Consider the following 8,208-nt stretch of genomic DNA (forward strand, 5'->3'; position numbering starts at 1 on the left):
CCATTCCATCATTCTATCGAGCCATCTGCTTCGGGATGCTGGGAACATGGGAAGACCCATGAATCCACGAACATCGTGAGGCCAGTGCCCCACTTCTTGGGCTGCAGAGTGAGGTCCCTGGTCATAAGCAATGCTATGCAAATACCCTGAGAGTGGACAGGGACTTCCGTGAGTCTGCAGATGGTAGTACTGGCAGGAGCCTTGTGTGCATAGGAAAATCCATTCCCAGGGCAAGTACCTGGTTCGGCAAGGATGAAAGGCTGCCCACTACATGATGGAAGGGCTTCAGTGTAACCAATCCACCACCAGGTGACTGGCCGACCATTCCAGGGAATGGTGTCATACTGGGAGCTCAGTGTTTGATCTCTTCTACTGGGCACTCAGTAGTTCTCTGACCAGAATGGCCCTGCTGAATAGAAGTGCATGCGACTGAGCCCAGGCCCAACTTCTTTCCTGCCACTAAAGCCACTCCGCTCACGAGCCCATTGGGTGTTGCCAGGGGTGGCTGGGGAAGGAGGCTCCCTAGGACCCACAGAATGGGTCACCCTATCCACTTGATTATTAAGGCCCTCATCCACTAGGTCACCTTTTTGGTGAGCATTCACATGGGACACAAATATCTTCAGGTCCTTTGTCCACTCACACAGATCTATCCATATATCTCTTCCCCAAACTTCATTGCAATCAATTCTCCCATCATGTTCCCTCCAAGTCAAACCACTGGCTGCAGCCCATGAATCAGTGTAGAATCACACACTGGGCCATTTCTCCTGCCAAGCAAGGTGCACGGTTGGGTGAGCTGCCCAGAGTTCTGCCCACTGAGAAGGCTTCCCTTCACTCCTGTCCTTCAGGGGCTTCCCAGCAGAACCATGACCCCCATAGGTACAGGGTGGGGGGCAAAAGGCAGTGTGGCAGGAGAAGGAGCCATGGACATTTGAGCCACTCTTCACCTAACATACCTGTGCCTTCAAGACCGGTCATGTACACTGCACTTCCATTTGAAGGGGGTGTTCTGTGCACACCCAACTATATGGCTTGCTGGGTCAGATAATGCCCATTCCTAACGAGCAGCTTGGGCTAAAGGGTAACTTGGGCCACGGTCAAAGTTGTTTCTACAAGGCCCAGCAGCATGCCAAGAGCTATTTCTCAAAGAGAAGTTGCCCATGGATGATGGCTGGGCCTTGCTCCAAAATCTCAAAGGCCTGGGCTGTGATTCACCTCCAGGGCCTGACACTCCTGTCTGCCGCTAGCTCTCCAAGCATCATTGGATCTTCTGGATCATGTGGCCCAGGTGGCAGAGCAGCCTGGACAGTGGCTCAGGTCTGTTACAGAGCCTTCTCATGTTCTGGGCTCCACTCATAACTAGCCACTTTTGGGGTTATTTGGTGGGTGGGCTACAGTAACATCCAAAGGAGGGATGTGCTGGCTTCAAAATCAAATAGTTCCACTAGCGCTGTGCCTCGTCCCCAGTTGAGGTGGGAGGTCAAAGGCAACAACTGATCCTTCAGCTCAGAAGGGATCTCTTGATATGCCCTATACCTCTGGGGCCCTAGAGACTGCACTGAGATATAACACCCCCCCATCTCAGGAGGACCGTCTTCTGACCCGAAAATTCCTTACCAATAAGTACAGAGTGGTTTTTATTTCTTCATTAGTAGTTTCAATCAGCAAAATATCACCCATGTAATGGGCCAGTGTGTGTCCTGTGAGGGGGGAGGGGAGCGAGATCCCTGTGGATTCAGTGGGGACACAGCACTGGAGACCTGAAGTAGCCCTGAAGAAGGCCAGGGCAGGGGTACTGCCAGACTTGCCAGCCGAAAGCAAACTGCTTCTGGTGGGCATCGTGGACAGGGATGGAGAAAAAGACATCTGCAAGATCCAAACGGCTGCCCACCAGGTACAGGCTGTGTGTTCACTGCAACTTCAATGGGAGCTGCCACTCGGCCAGGCCTAGGGTAACCCACCGTCCCTCTCCAGGATTCGTCGGTCTTTTGCAAGGGCCAAACGGGAAGGCTGAATGGGGATGTGGTGGGAGTCACACCCTACACCTCTCAAGTCCTTGATGGTGGCATTAATCCATGCAGTCCCTCCAGGCATGTGATGTGGCTTTGCTGTATGGTCTCCCTAGGTGGAAGCAGCTCCAATGGCTTCCATTTGACCTCTCCCCCATGCACAGCCCCCAGGTCAAAGGTCATCAGTTCCTTTGAGGCCTGCTGGGTGGAAGATGAACAATATAAATTTTGTTAGGGTGCTGGGTCCCAACCCCAGGGGACCTAGCCTCCCTGACGGTCTGCACACTGGCTCAGATCTGGGAACTGACTTTGGAGACACGATTCTCTGTTTTCCTCGCCCTGGACATTTTCTGCTCATACAGATCAAGTAAGATGGGTCCGTCTGTCTATCTCACTCCCAGGAACACCATGATTAACTCACCAGCGCCACAGGTCTACGGGAGCTAGACTCCTGATTGCTGCCTTGCCTCAGCTGTCCGTGACGGTAATTACCAATTCCGTCCACCTCGCCTGCCGTGGGTGAGTGCAGCCACTGGGCCCCGTCACTGCCCGATCCAATTGCTCCCACCGCATTTCAGTTTTCTAATTGAATGATGCAGATCTCTAAGGCCTGGCATACAGAGAAGAGAGATCACAGAGCTCTTCAAGAGCACAAGACCTCCCCACATAGATCCATTTCTCAGAGTACCAGTGGACAGGGCTCTTCTGGACCCTCCCAGCGTGGGTTGACAGGGTTTAGTGCCAAATGCACTCTAGCATTCTAATCTCCCTAAGCCTTTGAGGCCAAACCCAGGGAGACCAGGCATCTCCAACATGCTCATGGTAGGCCAGCTTTTGATCCTGTTTCAGCCACCCAAATGGTTGGATTAATTCATTCCTCCCTGGGCTGCAACATTAAATGCAGAATCTCAATATCAATAAATTCAGCCTGACCCAACTTTATGTTCCTCCCACTGTCATCTCACACACTCCTGGGTTCTGCTTATATAAACTAGAAAACTAGAGTAGAGTAAGCAATCAGGGGGATGGGGAATGAGACGGATCACACGGTTATGTGCCTACGCAGATATGGCACAATAAATCCCACTATTACGGATAATTGTAATGCACCAATAAAAAGTAAAAAATGAAAGCTCATGAAGTTCTTTTGAAGTGCAGTACACCTACCCCTGGGTCACACTTTGTGCCTCACCTTTAGGGTAAGGTGACCCAAGGGAAAGCCACTTTGCTCCCTGGAGAGGGATGACCCGAAAGCAAGTGGAAGATGCAGATGCTCTCAACGCAAGGGCGTGTACTGAACAACCAGAGGAACCCAAAGCAGAGCCAGCAGCTGCAGGTGGCCACGCAGGACCAGTAGGTCCTTCCAACCCTGGGACGCTAAATTCCTACTCAGCTGTCCTTACCCAAGTGTCCCAGTTCCCTTCGTCATGGGCCCAAATCACCCACTGTTTCCTTCCTTTCCCCAGACATGTCCTCAGGGGGCAGGGGTTCCCAAACCCCTTCAGAGAACCTGTCATCTGCACAGAAAATTCAAGAGGTCAAGCTTGAGTTGAGGTCCAGCTTGTTGACAAATCATTCCTCCCACATCCCCGGATGCCCAGGCCTGCCATGAACCCCCACGCCACACTGCACAAGGCTCAGTGTCCGGGTGAGGCCCCCAAGTTGTGCCTTGACAGATTGTCCCAACCATCTCTCCAGGGAGCTCCAGACAGCTTGAGCTGATTGCTGATGGGGTCCGCCTCATGGTCCTCAGACTATTTTTCATGTTGGCAACGTGCAGAACGTTGACAACACACGACAAGCAAGGAGTTGTCGAAGGCTCTAGGGAGTAGCAATGAGACAGACTGGCCCCCCCCCCACCCTGTGAGCTATTGGGTCACACAGCCCTCTTTCTGTGAGGGCATGGTATCAACCTCACCTTCAAGGCAGAAGGCAGGGCCCCACCACTCAGCAGCAGTGAGACCTTGGCCAGGTCACTTGCTGTCTTGGGAAAGGTAGATGGAAGGAGAACTCAGAGCTCAGGGTTCTCAGTTAACGCGCAAGGATTGTGATCAGCGCCCTCAGCAGCACAGTGCCCGGCACCTGGCCGTGAGCAGAACACTTAGATTGGGAGGGATGCTATCAGAGACTAGGGAAGGGGACGGCACTGCCTTGAGAACCTGAAATGAAAGTCCCCTTAAATCTGGATTTGGTCACTCTGGCTCGGAGGAGGATGAAAGGCCTACGCACCCCTAGGCAGATGGAGGCCCACCTGTACCTGCCCTGGTGCTTCTGCCTTACAACTTCTCAGAACAGACATATAAATAGATTCCCACATACATCGATCACCTTCTAGGTCTTGAGGAGAATTGGTGCAAAATCCCCAAATGAAACAGATTCAGCAGCTTTGCTAAATTTTTATTTTAAAATAATAAAATATCTGCAAGCAAGTTTCCACCTACCAGGGACAAGTACTAGGTGCAAGAAGAGAGCAGGCACAGGGCGAGGGCCGAGCAGATTCCAAGGGGCGAGTTTTATGCAGCAGCCCTGAGGAACCACTGAAGGGTTGGCCCAGCCTTGCTGGAGCAGCTGGAGAAGTGCAGCCTCCCCAGGTCCAAAGTGACCCCCCCCCCCCCCCCGTGCAGAGGAACACTCCTTCCTAAGACCCAGAGGCCCACAACTTCTCCCCCAGGACTCCCTGAAGCCAGCCCAGGGCTTGCTCCCTGCTGGGGGCCAACGTGCAACTGCTTTTATTTGCTGTGTTCCTCGGTGTTAGCAAAGCTAGGCAAGAAAAGGAAGACTGTAAAGACCTGCATTAGGAGATTGCACGCCTCTGGGTCTGCAGTCTCCCCCCCCCCTTCTCTCTCTCCCTCCATCTACTGGATGAAGTGCTCCCTGCAGAAGCAGTAAAAGAAGAGGAGGAGTGCCTCAAATGATCTAATCCAGCCCATCACTTCGCAGCTGCCTGGCTCATGACCTCAGTGCTGGGGACAGTAACCAATGGCAACAGCCAGAACTTGGGAGTCTTGGTCCACAGCCCTGCCTGGGCAATTTGGTTAAGTCAGTCACCTTCTCTGGGCTTCTGCTAGGAAAGGAAGAGTTGACCTAGCTGGAAGCCCCGTAAGTAATGCAGGGCTTCCCGAACTCAATGATTCCTGGCCACCTATACCACTAATGCTTCATCTAGAACCTTCTGCCTCCCCGAGGTGGAGGTTAGGAAGGTGTGGGCCAGAGAAGGGAGAAGCGGCCCCCACTCCCTCCTTCCTTGCTTGCTGCTCTCCTCACACCCAACCACCCGGGATGAACCCCCTTTTACACACACACACACACACACACACACACAATGTCACACACCCAGCCATCCTAGCCCTGGACAGAAAATCCTTCCAAATCTTAGTCATGTGGGATGGCACTCTTACCATGAACACCTGTTAAAACTCAACTCCTGACCGGTTTCTGATGCTACCGGCTGGAGTGTTTAATTAAATATTACTCACTCAGGAAGCGCTCCCTGCCAACTCACCACCAACTGAACACTTCATTTGCAGAGAAAAAGAGAAAGGAAGAGAAAAAGAGCCTGAGGCCTTCTTGGTTGGCACCAGCAGGGGCTTCCCTGGTGGGGGGCCTGCCGGTGGTCTAGCCCGGCCCACTTTCAAGAATCAAGCAAGGCGAGTCAAGCTAAACAGCTCTCAGGAACAACGGCATCATTGCAAGATCACCATAGCTCTCTCTCACACACACACACTCACAGTCCCTCACTCACACACACACACATGCACACAGAGATGTACTCACAGACACACAAACACACCTGGAGCATGGTGGCACACACCTGTAATCCTGACTACTCGTAGGCTGAGGCAGTAGGATCACAAGTTCAGTGCCAGCCTCAGTGACTCATGGAGAGTACCTCAGTGGCAGTGTCACAGAAGAGGTGTCTGTGGAGGAGGATCCCTGAGAGAAAGGGGAACTCAACTCAGGATGTGTGTGTGCATGGGGGTCTTTGCCTTACATCATGGGTAAGAATTCCAGCACACCCAGTCAGGGGCACAGAGGTCTATTTAGGAAAGCAGATACACATTCAAGGGTGAATACGGGCTCTCAGGAGGGATGCCTTTGGGGATAAAGCATTTGGGGGAAAATGCATTCAAGGAAGAAGGAGGGCATCTATAGGGCGAGAGACGTTTTAGGGGTCCCTCACTCAGCTTCTAAGGACAACTTGGCAAGAGAGGGCAAGGGAAGGTGTGTAGGACTGCTATCAGCCTGGTGACCCCGAGATGATTTACAGTGGGCTGGTCAGTCTCGAGATCCTCAGGATGGTGTGGTCTTCAATATCTCATCAGTGGATAGCACTGGAAAGTCCCCTAAATTAGATGTTTCTCAACAAAATATTGCATCTCTCTTAATCTATTGGGGGGTTACTTGCTTAGGAAGATTTGCAGATTTTCCAGGAATTTGGGAGAAACAGGCCTGGGAGAGACGCTGGTTTGGGAGTGATAGGCCTGGAAAAATATGTGGAAGTTTGGAGTTAAAATTTTATTCCCTTGCCAGGCATGGGGGTGCACGCCTGTAATCCCAGCAACTTGGGAGGCTGAAGCAGGAGGACCTCAAGTTCAAAATCAGCCTCAGCAATTTAGAGATCCTGTCTCAAAATAAAAAAATAAATAAATAAAAAGGGCTGGGGATGTGGCTCAATGGTAGAGCACCCCTAAGTTCAATCCCCAATAGTAAAAATTCATTCATTTCATATCCGTTTCCTTCCTTTATGTCACATTTTTAGCTATTTTTTAAAATTTCTTAGATCCTTCTTCAGTAGAGTCCCCCCCCCCCCGCCCAAACACACACACACTTCAATCCCCAAATCTGAAAGGGGGAAAAAGATACACAGTCATGCCACACACACTCACAGAAACACAATAGACACAGAGACACAGACACAACATACTCCCAGGCACATATTATGCCACAGAAATAGACTCGCCGGCCCACACAGACACAAACTCACTTAGAGCCACTCAGGAAAACGCAGAGACTCACATCCGCAAAGATACACAGAGGCACTCACATACCTACGCGGGTCCACTCAGACACACTCAGGGACACACACACACACACACACACACAACTTCCTGGGAGACCAGCAGCCTCACGGGCACCATTTACAGTCATCACGTCTGGCCTCTGCCATCCTCCATCACTTGAACTTGAACAGGTCAAGTAACCAGTCCCCGCACGCTCCCCAGGCGCTGGGGTGACCCATCTCCTGGGGAGACCCATCTCCGCGGTTCCACCCGCCGACTGCTTTGGACTTTCTGTTTTCATCGATTTCCTGGCAAAACCCTTTGGCTCTCCCTTCGTTGCCGGGAGAAGCCGCGCGGCTCCACCGCGGCGGGGCGGGTGGCGCCGTCCCGGGTGTCGCCCCGCGGGCTTCCCCGGGTAGGCGCTTGCAGGCCGGGCGGGGAGCCTGGAGGGGCCAGCTGGTCCGCGAAGCAAAGCCCTAGCCGGGAAGGAAATACTGGCGGGAAAAGCGAAACTAACTTAGCGGAGCGGGGTCGCGCTGCCCCCCGCCCCCGGTGCTGGAGGGCCCAGGTGCATGCCCCCCGCCTTAGCTCAGGGACAGTCTCAGGAGCACAGTCCTGGGGCGCCCCGACACAGAAGTCCGCGCGCCCCAGACCACTTGCTTGTCGGCAGCCGCCGAGGCTCCACCCGGCACGTGACGGTTCCCGATGCCGCCTGGACCCCCTCCCTGTCTCGGTGGGACCTGGGCTCCACCACGACCCGCCTGTGCCTGCAGCCGCAGCGGCCCTGGGCGGCGCCCGGCCCCTCTCCCGGGACCCGCGGCAAGAGTAGGGCTCCCGGAGCCAGCGCGGGAGTGGTCATGCTCCCCGGACGTCCACCCGGTCCTCGGTGCTCGGCTCCGCGCCTACCCAGTGGGTCCCCCAGTGTCGCGATCCCCAAGTGCACCCCCACCCGTCCCCAGTGCCCGGGCCGCGCGCCCACCCACCGGGTCCTCGGTGTCGGGCGCTGCCTACCGCGCGCCGGAGGCCGCCGCCGCTCTCCGGGACCCAGGAGGCTCGGGGCGCCCGGGCCGCACCCGCCGCAGGGAGCGAAGTCGCCTCCTCCCCGCGGCCCCGGCGCCAGCGCCTGGAGCCTGTTCCTGCTGCGAGCGCGCTGGCTGCCCGATCGCGACTTCTGTGCTGCGAAGAAAAAGCAACCG

General features: G+C 54.3%; 1 protein-coding gene across 2 annotated transcripts in view; it reads right to left on the bottom strand.

Annotated features, from left to right (window-relative positions):
* SPSB1 (splA/ryanodine receptor domain and SOCS box containing 1) overlaps positions 1 to 8,208 on the bottom strand; it is a 59,034-nt gene extending 50,826 nt beyond the window's left edge. Inside the window, exon 1 of one of the 2 annotated variants that reach the window (XM_081306021.1) lies at positions 8,024 to 8,208. The gene's annotated coding sequence lies outside the window, so the exon portion shown is untranslated. Of the gene's footprint in view, positions 1 to 7,995 lie in introns of both variants that reach the window. The other variant, XM_081306020.1, reaches the window with a different exon arrangement.

The sequence above is a fragment of the Spermophilus citellus genome, assembly GCF_964194105.1.
Source record: "Spermophilus citellus genome assembly, chromosome: 9".
NCBI lineage: Eukaryota > Metazoa > Chordata > Mammalia > Rodentia > Sciuridae > Spermophilus > Spermophilus citellus.